The 17,528-nt window shown below is 41.7% G+C and overlaps 1 long non-coding RNA gene across 1 annotated transcript; it reads right to left on the bottom strand.

The window, feature by feature from the left end:
- Positions 1-2,378: 2,378 nt before the first annotated feature.
- On the bottom strand, positions 2,379-13,570 carry LOC310894983. Its single transcript, XR_014580329.1, has 3 exons — positions 11,956-13,570; positions 11,138-11,424; positions 2,379-8,042 (listed from the first exon to the last, which is right to left on the bottom strand). It is a non-coding gene; the product is annotated as an uncharacterized lncRNA (long non-coding RNA).
- Positions 13,571-17,528: the final 3,958 nt, after the last annotated feature.

The following is a 17,528-nucleotide window of genomic DNA, read 5'->3' as shown; positions in this document are numbered from 1 at the left end:
ATAGCTTCCTGACGCAGCTGGTCAGTGAACCTACCAGGGGTGGTGCCCCGCTAGACCTTCTCTTCACAAACAGAGAAGGACTGGTGGGAGATGTGGTGGTCGGAAGCTGTCTGGGGCAGAGTGACCACGAAATGGTAGAGTTCTCTATTCTTGGCGAGGCCAGGAAGGGGACCAGTAAAACTGCTGTCTTGGACTTCCGGAGGGCTGACTTTGAGCTGCTCAGGACGCTGGTTGGCCGAGTCCCTTGGGAGGCGGTTCTGAAGGGCAGAGGAGTCCAGGAAGGCTGGGCGCTCCTCAAGAAGGAAATCGTGATGGCACAGGAGCGGTCCGTCCCCACGTGCCCAAAGATGAGCCGGCGTGGAAGAAGACCGGCCTGGCTCAACAGAGAGTTGCGGCTGGAGCTTAGCAGAAAAAAGAGGGTTTATAATCTTTGGAAAAAAGGGCGGGCCACTGAGGAGGACTACAAGGATGTAGCGAGGCTGTGCAGGGAGAAAATTAGAAAGGCCAAAGCTCATCTGGAGCTCAACCTGGCTACTGCCGTTAAAGACAACAAAAAATCCTTTTACAAATACATCAACGCGAAACGGAGGACTAGGGAGAATCTCCATCCTTTACTGGATGCGAGGGGAAACCTAGTTACTAAGGATGAGGAAAAGGCTGAGGTGCTTAATGCCGCCTTTGCCTCAGTCTTTAGCGGCAATACCGGTTGTTCTCCGGACACCCAGTGCCCTGAGCTGGTGGAAGGGGATGGGGAGCTGGATGTGGCCTTCGCTATCCATGAGGAAATGGTTGGCGACCTGCTACGGAGCTTGGATGTGCGCAAGTCGATGGGGCCGGATGGGATCCACCCGAGGGTACTGAGAGAACTGGCGGAGGAGCTGGCCGAGCCGCTTTCCATCATTTATCGGCAGTCCTGGCTATCGGGGGAGGTCCCGGTTGACTGGCGGCTAGCCAATGTGACGCCTATCTATAAAAAGGGCCGCAGGGCAGACCCGGGGAACTATAGGCCTGTCAGTTTGACCTCAGTGCCGGGGAAGCTCATGGAGCAGATTATCTTGAGGGTCATCACGCGGCACTTGCAGGGCAAGCAGGCGATCAGGCCCAGTCAGCATGGGTTTATGAAAGGCAGGTCCTGCTTGACGAACCTGATCTCCTTCTATGACCAAGTGACGCGCTTGGTGGATGAGGGAAAGGCTGTGGACGTGGACTACCTTGACCTCAGTAAGGCTTTTGACACCGTTCCCCACAACATTCTCCTCAAGAAACTGGCTGCTCGGGGCTTGGACTGGCGTACGCTTCGCTGGGTTAGAAACTGGCTGGATGGCCGGGCCCAGAGAGTTGTGGTGAATGGAGTCAAATCTGGCTGGAGGCCGGTCACTAGTGGAGTCCCCCAGGGCTCGGTACTGGGGCCGGTCCTCTTTAATATCTTTATTGATGATCTGGATGAGGGCGTCCAGTGCACCCTCAGTAAGTTTGCAGATGACACCAAGCTAAGTGCGTGTGTCGATCTGCTCGAGGGCAGGAAGGCTCTGCAGGAGGATCTGCATAGGCTGGAGCGATGGGCTGAGGTCAACTGCATGAAGTTCAACAAGGCCAAGTGCCGGGTCCTGCACCTGGGCTGCAACAACCCCAAGCAGAGCTACAGGCTGGGAGATGAGTGGCTGGAAAGCTGCCTGGCCGAGAAGGACCTGGGAGTATTGGTGGATAGTCGGCTGAATATGAGCCAGCAGTGTGCCCAGGTGGCCAAGAAGGCCAACGGCATCCTGGCCTGTATAAGAAGCAGTGTGGCCAGCAGGTCGAGGGAAGTGATTGTGCCCCTGTACTCGGCTCTGGTGAGGCCGCACCTCGAGTACTGTGTTCAGTTTTGGGCCCCTCGCTACAGGAAGGACATGGACGTGCTCGAGCGAGTCCAGAGAAGGGCGACCAAGCTGGTGAGGGGTCTGGAGAACAAGTCTTACGAGGAGCGGCTGAGGGAGCTGGGCTTGTTCAGCCTGGAGAAGAGGAGGCTCAGGGGCGACCTCATCGCTCTCTACAGTTACCTGAAAGGAGGCTGTAGAGAGGTGGGGGTTGGTCTATTCTCCCACGTGCCTGGTGACAGGACGAGGGGGAATGGGCTAAAGTTGCGACAGGGGAGTTTTAGGTTGGATGTTAGGAAGTACTTCTTTACCGAAAGGGTTATTAAGCATTGGAACGGGCTGCCCAGGGAGGTGGTGGAGTCACCATCCCTGGAGGTCTTTAAAAGACGTTTAGATGTAGAGCTTGGGGATATGGTTTAGTGGAGTACTTAGTGTTAGGTCGGAGGTTGGACTCGATGATCTTGAGGTCTCTTCCAACCTAGAAAAATCTGTGAATCTGTGAATCTGTGAATCTGTGAAAACCCCAGCCCAGCTCTTTGGGTGAATGTAATCTAGCTATCTGGTTCCAGTGCCTCTGGTGGAGCCCCAGGTAGAAGAGTTTAAGATGTGGTTTCTCCAGTCAGATGCTGGCACCTACGTTGTGATGACATGGGTCACACTCTAGCTTCCAGTGGCCAGCCAGTTCTCCACTGATGTAAAGGACAGATCACTCTGGTGTCAAAACCACCATTGTTTCCAAATTCTTTAGTTACTGCTAAGAATACTTACATTCAACCTATGCAATTTATGTCACAGTTTCATTGCTTTAACCTTAGAGGTTTGCTGTCTTTTTTTTTTTTCCCTCCACAGCTTGTAGCTTTCCTCTACTAATGAGAAAGCCCATCTGCCCATGCTGATTCCATCACAGATATGGAAAACAGAATATATCCTCCCTCCCTGCATTGTTCTTTTCCATATTTGAAAACTGTATAATCAAAATTAGTAATTGGTAGAATTTGTGATTTATTTTTTTTAAAAAGGTCACCTAAATTCATGTTTCTTCATCTAACGTAAAACTGCTAGATCAAGCCTGAAATCTTTTTTTTTTTTTTTTTCTTCTGTGGATATTTCAATTATTATGGGAAAAAAAAAAGCAAAAAATACAACATTTTCAGTTGGAAACTATGGGAAGGTATTTACAGCTTTAAAATAGTCTATAGTGTGCACAGAATCATATGATAATCTGTTGGAAAAGAACCCTGTATTACTGTACTAAAAGCATTTTATAAGAACATTAAAAACACCCTAAAAGTCTGTCCAATGACCTTTCTAGCAAAAGAGACAGCACCATAAAGTTTTTGTTAGTAACGGCTTCTGCTCCTTCTAACTTCTTCCTGACTGAGCTGTTCGTGAGACCTAGACTAAGCTATAACTCCTTCCTTAACTTCTGTGACTTTTTGTCCCCAACAGAATTTACAAAATAAGGTAAAAATTACACTGTACATGGGATTTTGCCAATTTCTTCAAACAGACATTGCTCAGCCCAGGAAAAATTCAACTAGTGAAAGTAATGTTGGTTTTAGACCTACGCATATATTACTTTTTAAAACCTACATGTTTATTTCTTTAGGTGTGTGCATAGACACATGCAGAGAGCTTTTTGTGCATGTATAAATACTGCATTGTCTTCTGGAGTCCTATATACTATGAATGTCTTTAAAAACATATAGTACTCTTTCTTCTGTTATGGCTATAATTTGTTTCTATCGATCTCAAATCTTTTGTATGCAATTTATTGCTAATCAGTTTGCTAATCAGTTGACTTCCTCATCTTTTTTTTTTTTTTCTCAGCATTTACCTATGACTTGAGCCATGAGTCAGTTTCATCTCGATCCCATATAATTTTCAATCATTTTCCCTTTAAACTTGCTATTTATCATGTCAACACTGCACTGTTTGGATTTATATTCTCTGGGGAGCTATTTCACTGCATGAAGACCACCCTTGGAAATGCTAGCATTGGCAACTGCTGTACTCAGATATGTTCCTACTCTCTCTGTGTTTGAGGCCATATCTGCTCTGAGATACTGCCTGTTCAAATTTAATCCAGTTTGTTTTGTATTTTTCGTGTGTTTATTTATTTATTTATTTATTTTGATTCTAAAATGCATGAGATCCAACAAGCAGTATCAAAAGAAGATTTTTAAGAAGTGCCTATCATGTGTGCCTTCTCCACAAACACTGCCAATGAAAACTCGCATGTAAAAACAAATGATCTATTTCCTACTGCTAATAAATATTTGGTTCCATTTTGTGAGGAGGCAGCACACACATTGCCTGTGAAAACCAATTAAAGTTCTGTGAACAGAAGGTTTCCAGAGTCAGGCACATACGCTCTAGACCCGTACTTGTAACGTTACATAGAAACACTAGATAAATATGTCTGCATCTCTTTTATCTGAGCAATCCGGTTGGATCATGCAGTAAAGTTGCAACAAGACCTCTTGTAAAGAGAATTAATCAGTGCTGCTTTTTTTTTTTTTTTTGTACTTCTATACCCTTCTGCTTTCACTTTTCTAACCTGTTATTTTGAGGTTTGCTAGGCTTTATTTTTTATGGAAACTACTGGATTAGGCCTACATTTTGAAAAACAGTTTAACATATGCCTGATTTTAAAAATGTAAGCATTCTTCTTGAAATCAATGGGCCTGCTTCTATAATTAACTTTAAGCATCTGCTTAAATATTTCTTGGCCTGGGTCTGCAATCCGTAACACAGATGGACTAACAGTGGTAGCCAGTTTCAAGATGCCGTAATGCCAAGAAAGCCTCCATTATATCGTTAATCTATCTGGATATTTATATGACGTCCATCTCTATTAAAAACGTAGTACCTATCTTAAAGTATCCAAGAGCGAGGTCATATTATTCCCCTGGATCTAGCCTAATTACTAGTTCTTCATTACTGGCCTTCCAGGGCAGTTAGCTGAGCCACCCTGAATAATTGCATGAACATGCTGCATCCACTGCAAAAACACAGCTGAGCCCACTGTTGCTGGCTGCATTAACCCAGACCATTGGCTTTGCACTGAAGCGAGAGGAGCATCAAAGGCACGACTGCTACTCAACCAAGGAGTTGGGGGCAAGAACTTCTTGAACCACTCCAGCCACGAGAAGCTGTCTCAGTCAGTCCAGCACGCTACTTCCCTCCAAAGCAATGAACTCTCTTCCTGAAAGGATCCCCCTGTTCCTACCCCCAAAGTCTGTGGGCTATAAATCATCCCATAGAGAGGTAGATAGCTGGCTTCACATCCATAGCACAACAAATATTTCCCCTCCAGCGTCAAGTCATTCAGTCTCCATGGGGGATAATTCCTGAAGTAAAGCAATGATCTTCAAGACAGAAGTTTCTTCCCATTCTGCAAAGGAGAAGGGTTTGTTAATCATACAGCTATTTAAAAGTCACTCCCAAGATGTGCACCTGAGCTCAGAGCCTATAATTTATAATCTACCCACCCACACACGTACACTGCAATCAGATCACTGTTCCCACAGAAAATAAACGTGCTGAAACACAAGACCCAGGACTGTTCCAAGCAGTGATAAAACATTTAATGGAAAGATACAGGATGGTTTCACAAAGTTTCTGGGTAGCATAGGGCAGGGGTGAATGTACTCTTCACCTGATGGGGAGGGTTAAAATGCAGATATAGAGAGGTAAATGAGAGAAAGTTTGCTTTGATCTCATCTTGTCTTCTTTGAAAATCAGGTCCTGATGTCATGGAAGTATACTTCGCTATGCCAAAAGAGAACCAGTGGTTTTAAAAAGCTCTTAATGAAAGGGTTGAAGGCTACTCAAAAAACACTGAAAAACAAACGCCTCAATCTGCCATTTTCCCCATCAGATAGTTCACTGAAGATCAAACATATCTACAGGGAAAATAAAAAAATTTTAAAAAAAAACAACAAACAAGCTAATAAACAAATCTTTTGTTGGATCTTCCTAACAGGAAACTCAAAATAAAATAGTGCATTTGGAATTAGTCTTAATGCCCATGTCCAGCTGAATGACTGAAGAGCTTTGTGGTAGCTGTAGATCTTGGTCATTTATAGCCATGTTCTCCCACACAAGCTTGTGTGACTTTGAATTACACCTCCCAGGAGACACAAGTCCCTTCCCTTGCAAAAGCATAGTACGTCATGAAGCAGTTACAGGAGGTGCACCTAGTTAAACTTTTTACCTCTCTTTAGGATGAAGATGAGTGCTGATATACCAGCATTTTTCAAAAGGCAGTTATTCCATTTTATATATTTTTTTAACTAATTTCAAACAAGACACTGCCAACTTCCTGCTGGCATTCTGGTGTGCGTCCTCACCAAAATATCCATGAACTTGAGTGTCCTCTGGTAGGATAGGTAGCTATAAAGGTTCCTGGCAATGGGGTACCCAAGCAAAGCATAAATATTAACGGAATTACCCTTCCAACATTTCTGTGAGGCTCCGTTGCCCCCATTTTGCAAACAGAGAATTGAATTTCAAAGTCACTTGCCCAAGGCAACAGAGGAATTCTGTACTGGTGCCAGGACTGAGACCTCATTTCTTGAGCCCTCATCTAAAACTTCTTTTCTCCTTTACTCTCTTGTACGAGACACAAAAGCAATTTCTGTTTCAGTATTTTCTGTTGGCTTAAGTTATTTTCTTACACATGTGATCTCACAAGATGCCAAAGTGAGGTCTTATTCTGGGGTAAGAGACAGTGCTTTCAAACAAGGGGACTGGGATTTAATTTGCTGTCTTGCTCCCTCCTTGGCTGTCAGTAAGCACAGCCCCTGCAGAAAAAAGGAGTGCTCTGCATTGCACAACCTACAGTGATTGCTCTGGATGATTAAGAAGCAGTATTAATACATTCCATGGATGAACTATCCAATCTTCCTTACCCTGAGGGATAGAAACTAAAATCCTGGGCCTAGCTGGAGAATTCAAGGGAGCTGAAGAGCATCCTGGAGAAGAAATAATAGCACTGGATTGCGTTTGTTTGGCTTTTCTTTGAGTGCACTGACCAAATATGCAGCAACATACTAAATGCTTTGTAAGCAGGAATAAGAAAATCTCACCAAAAGAACCTTGCATAAATGATGTTTTCAGTTTGCTTAGGTTTACATCTTCCAAGTTTTGCTCTAAATTTCTTGCATTCAAAGCTGCATGTCAAAGCCTGCCCAGAACTGTCACATTTTACTTAATTCAAGACCCAAACTTCTGATTGTCGTATTATACTATAATTCTGGCTAGATTTGCACAATGTTTACCCCACAATTCAGATAAGACCTTTAGCTGACCTACAACATGGCTGAGGTTTGTTATTGTAGCCACAATGAGAAACACGAACCAGAAGAACCTACAGATTCCCAAAGGTGGCATTGCAGCCCCCACACTGCTGAGGGGCTGTTAACCATCTCATGTGCAAACTAGTGAAATATTTATGTCAACATTTTAAAACACAATTATAAATTATGCATTTAGGACCCCTTAAACCGAATATGCATATCTTAATCATACACTGGTGTTTAAATAATCAAGGTAATAACTTGATACTGGGATTTGAAAAAAAAGATTCAATCATTCTCACTTTCATTGAGCATTATGTAGATCAGAGGTGTTTGAGTGGAAAACCAGCTTGGAAATGTTTTCAGTTATGTCCAGCCTTCCTCTTTTAGATACCCACCAGTCTCATCCCCACTGTCTTCATCACTGGACAGTCAGAGCCTTGTGACTTCCAACCCCATGACTTTTCCTATCTCATTTGCACATTAAGAGCACAAGAAGGACAAGTATTTCTTAAACTCCCACTTTACTAACAGCTACTATCCTAAAGAAATCGAATATATCGAATATTTGTTTATTTATTTATTGGTCATAACTATGAGACTGTGAAAGGGTAACATATTATTTAGTGTTTTGTTTGTTTGTTTGTTTGTTTGTTTGTTTGTTTTTTCAGCCAGGACATGCTGATATCCTAAGAGAGATGTCCTGATACCCGTTGGCTAATGTTCAGATCTGGGTTTTCTGCTCTGGATTTCCTCTGTATTTCCAGTGATGGAAACCATCTGTTAAGCTGAGGTGTGAAATATAATCTTCATGATTTGAGGATGGTTTTGTCCTTGAACTCTATTTGGTTTCAGGTCCTGTCTCCAGTAGCTTCTATTCACCCTTGGAGAAAAATAACCACATTTAGAATTAAACTCAGTACACCCTTTGAACTCCTGTAGAAACTGGAAAGTGTTCCCGTACACCACCATCAGGCAGAGTCTGTAGGGCACAATCTACTCCATAATGCTTAGTTCATGTGGGGATATTTCTTTGTATACCTATTAATTAAGGTGTCATGAATTAATTAGGCACAATGCCACTAAAAAGCTATGATAAGCAGTGCATCTTTTATGCTAATAGTATGGGCGTCTCTTACATAAGTGAGTCATCCCTATTTCCCAAATCAGCAATTATGCCATGCCCTGTGGGTAAATGCCTTTCATAGAAATTATTCCCAGAAACTCTTCCGAGAACATCTGAGACAGCACTGGAACATCACTAATTTATCTTTCTGCACCTATGTCGGAACCCTTTTGACCATTAAGTCTTGCACTCATGTTCCCACCCCAGGTATAAAGTCCTGCTTTTATATTGTCTTTATGATCACAGCACTGCCACAGATCCTGCTCCCCAAGTCTGAAACCACTGCTTTTGATGGTGGCTTTGTACCTACGCCCAAAAGGCAGTGCCCTGCTCTCAGGGGGACCTCCTTGTTGTCAGAAAGACTACCCAGGAAGGGGCATGACATATGAACATGAGTACCAGTTCCCTTTCAAAGCTGAGTTTTCCGAGGAGATAAAATAGCAAGCTGTGATGGAAAACAAAAAGCAACTTCTAAGAAAGGTGTGTAGTAAAGGAAAGCACATGTGAGTGAGAGAAAAATACATAAAAATTAACAAGGTTAAATATAAGAGGCTTCTCGTACAAAGTTGGAGAGGTTAAACTGTCAAGGCCTATTAGGTATTTCTAGGAGTAAAAATGGCACGTGTAACTACATCAGCCAGGTGGGACAATGCATCCTCCTGCTCCGGGCTGTAGGTACCAGATTGGTCACAAGGACTCGGCACCTCTCAAACAGAAGTCAGTCACTGAGGTAGACAGAGAAGACTGCCTCAGACCTGGAAATTTCATCCTGTTTTTCCCCCAAGAGATTAATTAAATGATGGTAAGGTAAAAGGTTAGCGTGTTCTAGCTGCTGTGCTGCTATTCTGTACTGTCCCCAAGTCCAGGTGAGGTGACTTACTCTTCCCTCAGGGAGAGGCAAGTTCCTTTGTGTTACCTGATGCTATGTATCATCAGCATCTCCAGAGACTTGGAGCAAATTCAACTCTCCTTTCATTGCAAGGCACCTCTGGGCATCTGCAGCATGAGCGTGTACCTGAGGCACTCTAGCAAGTCCATACAGAAAAGCCATGCTATGTATTATGAGGTACCACAGCAGTTAAAAAAGATTTCTGTGTATCAGTTTGGGGGATTTGGGCGCTGAAAATCTGTCTCAAATAGAACTTGATCAAGTAAGTAACTTTTCAACTTCCATCCAAAATGATTTCCTTGAGGTTGCACAGGAGAAACTGCGAAAGTGAACTCCAAGCCTCTCAAATTGCAGCTAATGCCCTTGCCACTAACCCATCCCTTCCTCGTTTATAGGTAATTTAATCTCTCTAGCTGGACTCAGCTCAGCTATGATCTGCAGTGGTGTAAATTACTGCAATAATGCCACTCAAGAAGCTGCACTCAGTACATTTTGACTCTGTTCACTGATACATCAAAGCAGAGCGACAAGAGATACAAAGAAGAGCATTATTAGCATTGTCCCAGCTGCTTTGCCTAACAACCATCCACAGCAAAGAGAAGTGGGCTAGGATGTTAAAAGAGCTGCATACATTACATTCCTCCAAAGCCAAATTCAGTGTGGTCCGCAGGCGTCTCTATTGATATCAATGAGATTTGTATTAGATCTCCTCGCGGAATGGCTGAGGGCAGGGTGAGCTGTCAGGGAGAGGATGTACTTATGATTGCATTTGGACAAAAAAGGGAAAACAGGCTTTCCAAGGTACAGAGTGTTATTGTTGTCATCGGGATGCTTTCTAAGCCGTCCTGTTCCCTACGTGTCTTAATTCCTTTGTTATAAAAACCACAAACACCTTCCGGGCCAGGAAATCCAATATCTCTGCAAATAATTAGCTTTGCACACAATAGACACAGAAATCATTGTCACCACTGGGGAAACGCATATGGCTAAAAGGTTTATATGCAGATATTCCTGGCTAAACAGTGCACTGGTGAAACAGGCTAATAAGACAGTTAAAAGTGAGAATGAGGTGGATGATTTTGTAAACAACTTGTTTTTCAGTCTAATTTTTGGTGTTGTCATTAAATTAGGATTTTAGTAACCCAAACACATTGTTAGATCAGCTGGATATTGCCAAGTCCACATACAGCAGTAAATCAGAACAAGAACAGAAACCAGTAATCCTGCCTGCTCCATCCATGAGTGATTAGTCAGACTCTCAGTTCTTCTGTAACAATTTTCCACACCCTAGCTCTCAAAACACTGTTTAAAGAAAAACCATGTATCACTGTTACAGAAGAAGAAAGAAGCACAGTCATGCCAAAGATCAATGCTAGAGTAAAAACATGGTCCCAGATCAGTATTCAGTCACCTCAACAGTTCCTGACTGTTTCTTCATAGTAGAAAAACAAAAAATAAAGAGAGAAAACAAATTAAAAAAAAAAAAAAAAAGATGCATTTAATTTCTAAGATTACAAATGAAAGAAAATAAAAATACATGTAAATTACTAAATAACCAAAATCTAGATTTTATTTCTGTGACTGCTGTTAGATATTATTTTCATGCCTGAAATAAGAGTGCGCGGATTTATCACACTAAATGGTCTTCTGGTCTTCTGATCTGGTCTTCACAAGCATGAGCTCCACGGATGATTGCAAAGACATAAACCCTGCCTTCACATAGCCTTTTGTTAGGGGTGTGTAGGAAACAAACCAACAAACAGTCATTCATGTGTCTTCAAATGGCTCACAGAACAAGAGGCTCAAATTTAGAATCCTTTTTAGAAAATGAAGCCTTCTGAAGGAGATGGTGGAGCCTCGTCTGAGGGTAAGCATTGTTGGTATAAAGATGCCAGAACCCAAATGTTTGTGGAAATCCACTGATTAATACACAGATCTGAAAGTGAAGGCTTTGCTCACCTACCATTCTCCTTGGCAGGAGGATAGACAGCGGATTTTCTGAGATGCATATGTGGGGGAGACAGCTCTGGTGGTTGTTCTGCCTGGATTTGGGACCATCGAGCATTCAGACTGCCACCAGCCTGGCAGCTCTGGGAGACCACACTCTTCTGAGGCACTCAAGGTTTTGGGTGCCAGCAACACTAAAGAAAAGGAGAGGTCCTGACAAGCTGAAATTTCTTCGGAGACTTTTGGGGCACCCTGAGAGAGACCAGTCTCCAGGACTAACAGGGAACTAGGAGCGTAGAAGCCCTGAAAGGCATTATGAAGTTAGTAAGTTCAGCATATGTATTCATATATGATTTATTTTTTTTTAATATATTTCAATTCTTTAAAACAGAGCATGAAAAATGCTACTTTTTTTTTTTTTTTAAGTTTTCTAGCCCGTAAGGAATAAAAAACTTGTGTTTTGGTTTTGAAATAGCAAGGGTTTTCCTCGTCTTCAACTCTAATTCACACCTAGGGCTATGCTATAGCAAGAGGCTATTAATCTAGTGGATAAATTCAGCCACCTTTTTTTTTTTTCCTGATAAACTAAGCTAACATCAGGTCATTGCAAGGGCTTGAAACTGAAACATAACAATGGAGTAATGAATGGTTGTAGAACAGACAAACTTTTAGAAAACAAGCCCAATAGAGTCAGTATTGGTGCTAGTATGAACTTTCATGTTCAAAAAGTACTCTTTACTCATGTCTAAACACTGACACTATTTCTAACTCTGGGAATGCCTAAGCCACAAATCCCTTTAAGAAGACAGAATGGAGGGATTGCTGCATACTTACCCTGTTCTTACTCTCTTCTGTAGCCTATACTTTTCCTCCTATCCACCCTCAGAGACAGGATGCTGGGCTAGAGGGCCCTTTCGGCTGACCCTGTACAGCTGCTCTGGTGTTCCTCTATTTATGCTACATTTCAGAGGAAGTGATTTTCTCTTATTCCCCATCTTTTCAACAAACAGTAAAGCCCTCCAATACCATTTTTGACAGAGTGCAAGCTAAATGCTTGCATTCAAGGCTTAGTCACACGCTGCTGGAGTGAAAACAAAGAAAATGTAAACAGCTAGTGCTTTTGCCAGAAGTATGCAAGAGTCTGTGTGGGAAAGGATATGATATAAGAGCTTGTGTGATCATACATTCTTTTATTAAAATAAAACCTTTCACAACAATTCCTAACATGATTTTTTTTTTTCAAGTATCACCACTCATTAAACAAAGCTTGCCTGTGCAATTATCAAATATGTAAGACTTGTGATATCAGTTAGATTTCTCTATGGGTGTATTTCACATTGTCGTTTAATTATTAACTGACTCCATCGTGTTTGCTTTCTATATGTGTTCTTTATTTCAGGAATACATCTTGCAATATTAAATGAAAAGACAAACTCAGTCAAGAATCTGAGGAATAAGATGAAAAGCAGGTTGTATATGGTTTCTCACCTGCTTTCTCTCAGCTATTGCAAATTCTCACTGCAGCCAAGTCAGAGAAATAAAAGAAAATTCTCTGTGGAGAGTTACACCAGGCTTTGAGGTAGAAGATTCTCCTTCATCCACGTCTTTCTCAACCCAGTCTCAGTGATCTCACCAGAATGAAACAAAAAATGTCGTGCCATGAAGCTTTAAAGAAAAAATACTGGCTATTACGATAGACAAGGACAAAGTTTATTCTAATTTGCAGAGTGTTGGGTGCAGCTGTTTATTTGTCCCAACACATAGTTCAGATGACCTCTTCATGAAACACAGAAGTGTGATAAATAGAAAAGTCAAAGAACAACTAACTGTTCATCAGTGTCAAATAAGTTCATTTTGAAATTGCTAAATCAGACTATTTTGATTCAGAGTGGGGAGGAGAAACAAGGTGACGTTGGCACTGTTCACACAACTACCTCGCAGTGAGGTCTGCAGTCTCCTTTTCTAGCATCTCCACGGTAAGGTAGCCTATTGCAATGCAGAAGGCACATGTTCGTATCTCCTCTTCACTCTGCTTAGAATTTACCTGAATCAAAGACTTTTTCTTTCTCAGAAGAGGTGCTGACTGAGAAGTTTACCGCTCTTTCTGAAGTGGTACTTTTTTATGTTTAAGTCACTCGAAGAGTCACTGGAACCCACAGGTACCACTTCCAGGTGAGTGCCCTTAAGGCAGGCTATGCTTGTGTCTTCAACATAAATGTATGTGTACATAATTGTAAATGAATACTTATAGGTTGATATAAAATAAAAGCACTTCAATAGGAGTGGATAAGAAGGCACCAGCCCAGAATACCTACAGACCTGTGTTCACTCACAAAATGAGATATCAGATTTCAAATCCCTGCTTTACTATAATTAGAAAGGGTATCAACCCTCCTCAAAATATCTTAAGTGAGGGCTTTAAGTTAAAAAAAATGTAGAGTTAATTTATGTGAGTTTGTATTAATTTCCTTCCCAGAATAATTGTTCCAGAATAAGCAAAATAATTAATTAATTTTACCTTTGATTTACCAAAGGTTAAAAAAAAAAAAAAAAAAAAAACAGTTTCAAAACAGTTTCACGTCAACCTACAATTTCGGAGGGTCTTTGTGTGAAGTTTCCTGGGAGACAACTAAGCCAAGAAAACCCATGAGAATACTTTCCCGTTCTCTTTACCTTGTGTCCCAGCAATCCAACATGCAGCGGGGGCTTCCCCATAATCCAGATAGCCTCCGAAGCAGACAGCTATCAGATGGAGTACCTGCAGCTCTGAAGCTGAAAAGACTTCGAGATGGATGGTCCACTATCCCACCATCTAAAGACTTCCTAGGTGAGGGAGATATGCTGCCCAAAGAAAAAAACTTGTGCTTAATAGTTGATACAATCTGCACTTACCCAGCTTAGCTAGTAGGTTTTCTAGATAGGGAAGAAATGAAGCTGAGCAGTTTCAGTTCCACAGACCAATACCTTCTCATCAATGATTTAAAATGCTTTTTCATTTGTCTTAAGAACATTTGCTCCAGACCAGCTTCCTCCTTCCTCAACAAATTCAAATCATTCCTCACATGCTCAAAGCACCAATGCACTGAACATTTCCCTCTGTCCATTCTGCCTATCAAGTTTCCGATTCCTAATTAAATATATACGTTCTAAAAGTACAACTTAACCACTGGCAACTGATTCCCTTCAGAACAAAAAGCCTCCCTCTAGAGCAAGTAACATGAAATCACTTGACTCAACAAGCTAAACCAACTTCCTTTTGCCTAACCCAACCTTTTAGTAGCTGGCAATGCTCCAGCGCCTCTGATTAAGGGAAAAGATTCTGAAGGGCCAAATTTCTGAAGGTGCTGAACACCCACGACACATGCTGATTTAAGCTGATGCTGCAGATGCAGGGCCCCTTTGCCATCCTGCCCTGTGACATCTTCAGATCACTTTCTCTTGGTGTCACAAGGTATCGATTTCACTTTTTTTTTTATCTTTTTTTTTTTTTGCCTATCAAACTTAAATTCCACAGAACAGTGATTTTTATCTTCTAAGCCGAGCTGCAGAACAGTATTTGCATTTGAAACATCAAGTACTTCTACACCCACTTCCATAAACTGAACCACTACAGGGTTTTTGAGTTTGCACCTGTACTTTCCATTGTTGCTCTGATTTATTCCAGCTAAAAGGAAAAAAAAAAAAAAAAGAAAGAAAACCAGAAGTTTTTTATTTGGACTACTGGACTGGGCCTCCAAATGCGTGGATTCAGACCTTGGGTCTCTCATTCTTTCCTTGTGCAGCTCTCACATATGAGCGGTGCTTCTGTGAAATTGATGTGGTTTCATTACTTACTGCTCACTGCTGGCTGAATTGTCATCTCCTGGGTTGGAGAAGCGGAAACTCTCAGGACTAAAAGAGGAAAAGTCTTTGTCATACCCCACTGTTCTCCTATTTGTTTTATAGAGAATCCACAACAGGGTTTAGTTTTCACATTTGAAAAGGGAAGGGGAAAAAAATGAAGAAGCTGAAAAAACAAATGACGATTCCTTAGAAATCACTGGGAGTGCCTCACTGTAAGCCACAGGGTCGGAAGGAAACTCTGAACGTTTGCGTCTTCCTGTGCTTCAAAGTCATTTTCTTTCCATTTGACTTTAGAGAACATCACTTTGGCTGGCCCCATGGCTCTTGCATCAGGACTAATGGAGTGCCTTTCACTCTGTGCTCTACACCTGAGACCTAGAGGGGAGCAGATGGGGAGCAGATAATAAAGCTTTAACTCAGAAGAAAATCAAAGTAGAATTTTTTACTTTTTTTTTTTTTTCCTTTTCTTACTGATGGCAAGGATTAGGGAGAAAAATGGGTTAGAATAATTGATTTTCAGAGGAGACAACAAATTAGCAAATGAGCTAGCCACATGAGCACAGGTACCTGGGAGAAGAAAATATTAAACGTCATTGTTGCATACTCCTAAAACATAATCTCTTTCTATGGCATAATAAAAAGTCATGGATAATAATTTTCAAATAAAAATCAATAAATAGAAACAATAGCGATATTGCTCCAACACTTGATGACACTCTCAGTACCATAAAATCTGAAGTACAGCAGTATTCATTGTAAGAAGTGCTGGCATGACCACTTAGAAGTCACAACTTTTAAATGCCAGTCTTTTCATACTTTAATTTAAGTGAATGTTTTCAGTGCAGGATTATAAATAGATGGAAATGACTGTTTAATTTATACATTCAAAAGATCAGTGAAGCCAACAAAGAGACTTTCATAGCTTGATCAGGCTAACTATAGATTGCTCTTCTCTTGGGTAAATGCATTGTTCAGATGAGAGGAGCTTTGCAGAGGTTTCTAATATGTCACTCAAAACTCTCTGTCTACAGCTTACAATTTTGGAAGTTCTTGAAATTCTTCCCTATACGTTGCTGAAAATTTTCCACTTGTCTACCTACCCTGTAAGAGTAAATGGAGTCTTCTACAACCAACCAATTGCAAACAGCAACAACAAAAAATTGAAAACAAAGTATTTGCTAATCAGGTACAAAATACTTCAGAACACAAGGAGGGAGAAAAATTCTGTTTTTAATTTTATCTAAATAAGCAAATGCAAATCCAGAAATCTTGAGTGCCATTTCTTTATTTCTTGCATGCCAAGTGCCATAGAGGTAACGCGCAGTATCATTACAAGTCAGGAGATGGCGATGTTGGCGATGATCTTCGTGCATCTCACCTGGTTATGTAACAAGTAGACTCGGGTGGTGGTGGTGCACGAAATGCCATCTCTGTAAACTGTGCTGCAGGTCGCCAGATGCTAACCCTCGCACTGCCTATGTCCCACCTGGTCCAGGAGCGTTTGATGATGAGGTTGCTGCATTCAGGTTGTGTTGCTGCAACCAAAGAAAGCTTGCTGTTGTGAACTAGCAAGTATGAGAAGATGGATGCAAATCCTCATGCACTGGGACTCAGCTCCAAGTATTTTTGGAGGTTAGGATAAAAGAACATATGTCAAGTTGCTTCCTGATGCAGCCTCTGAGATGCTTAAGCTGACAGAGAGGAAAAGGTCAAAAATGGACCTTGACTCTTCGTGATGTGCTCTAATATTATTGGTGGGAATTTCATTGAGGTTTGGCACTCCAGATGTGCAAGAGAGACATGGGAGGGTATATGGGGTCACAAACAGTTTCTCCCTACCTGGTGATGGGTTACAGAGGTGGCTTAACTCTCAAGCTAACACCCCATCTCACTTGTCAGCCTTTACCAAAGCCGTGAGAAGAATTTACATGGCCAAACACTGCATCACCACAGAAGTCTGGATGGGGACTTGGTATCACCTCCCTTGATAAAGGCCTTCCTGGGCACATGCAGGGGATTCTGCTGGGATACTGAGAATGGTCAGGCTAAATGGCAGGTCCCTGCAAGGTTAGGCAGTCACATTGCTGTTTGCAGTTCGCTGGGTTTCATTTAGCCGATTTAGGCTGGATTTAAACTGACCCAGTCCCATCCATGGTCATTATGGGTTTCAAGGGGTATACTCCTCAATCTGTACAAAATGTACGGGACAGGCATGGCTAATGATTTCACAAGCCCTCAGGTGCTCATGAATATCAATGCAATAATAAAATAAAACAAACAAAAATCTAGATAATTCCCACCAGGTTATACAAAATTTACACTTTCATTTTCACATGGCTAAGATTTGTGATAAGATTTTGGGATTGTTTGAACTTCTGACTCAAAGTGAAACTCATGGGTGAACAAGCATGGTTCATAACTAATTGAAGAGAAAGTTCATGCAGCATCCTGGGAAGGAGAACTGCCAGGTTTCACACTTCCCCATATTGAGCACAAAAAAGAAACACAGTGAAGAAGCTTATAAAAGTAGAATTATCAGATTACAGGATGGAAAAAGTGTTCCT

Source organism: Anser anser (assembly GCF_964211835.1).
Source record: "Anser anser genome assembly, chromosome: 2".
NCBI lineage: Eukaryota > Metazoa > Chordata > Aves > Anseriformes > Anatidae > Anser > Anser anser.
The sequence above is the reverse complement of the archived record's forward strand: the minus strand, read 5'-3'. Positions and strand labels throughout refer to the sequence as shown.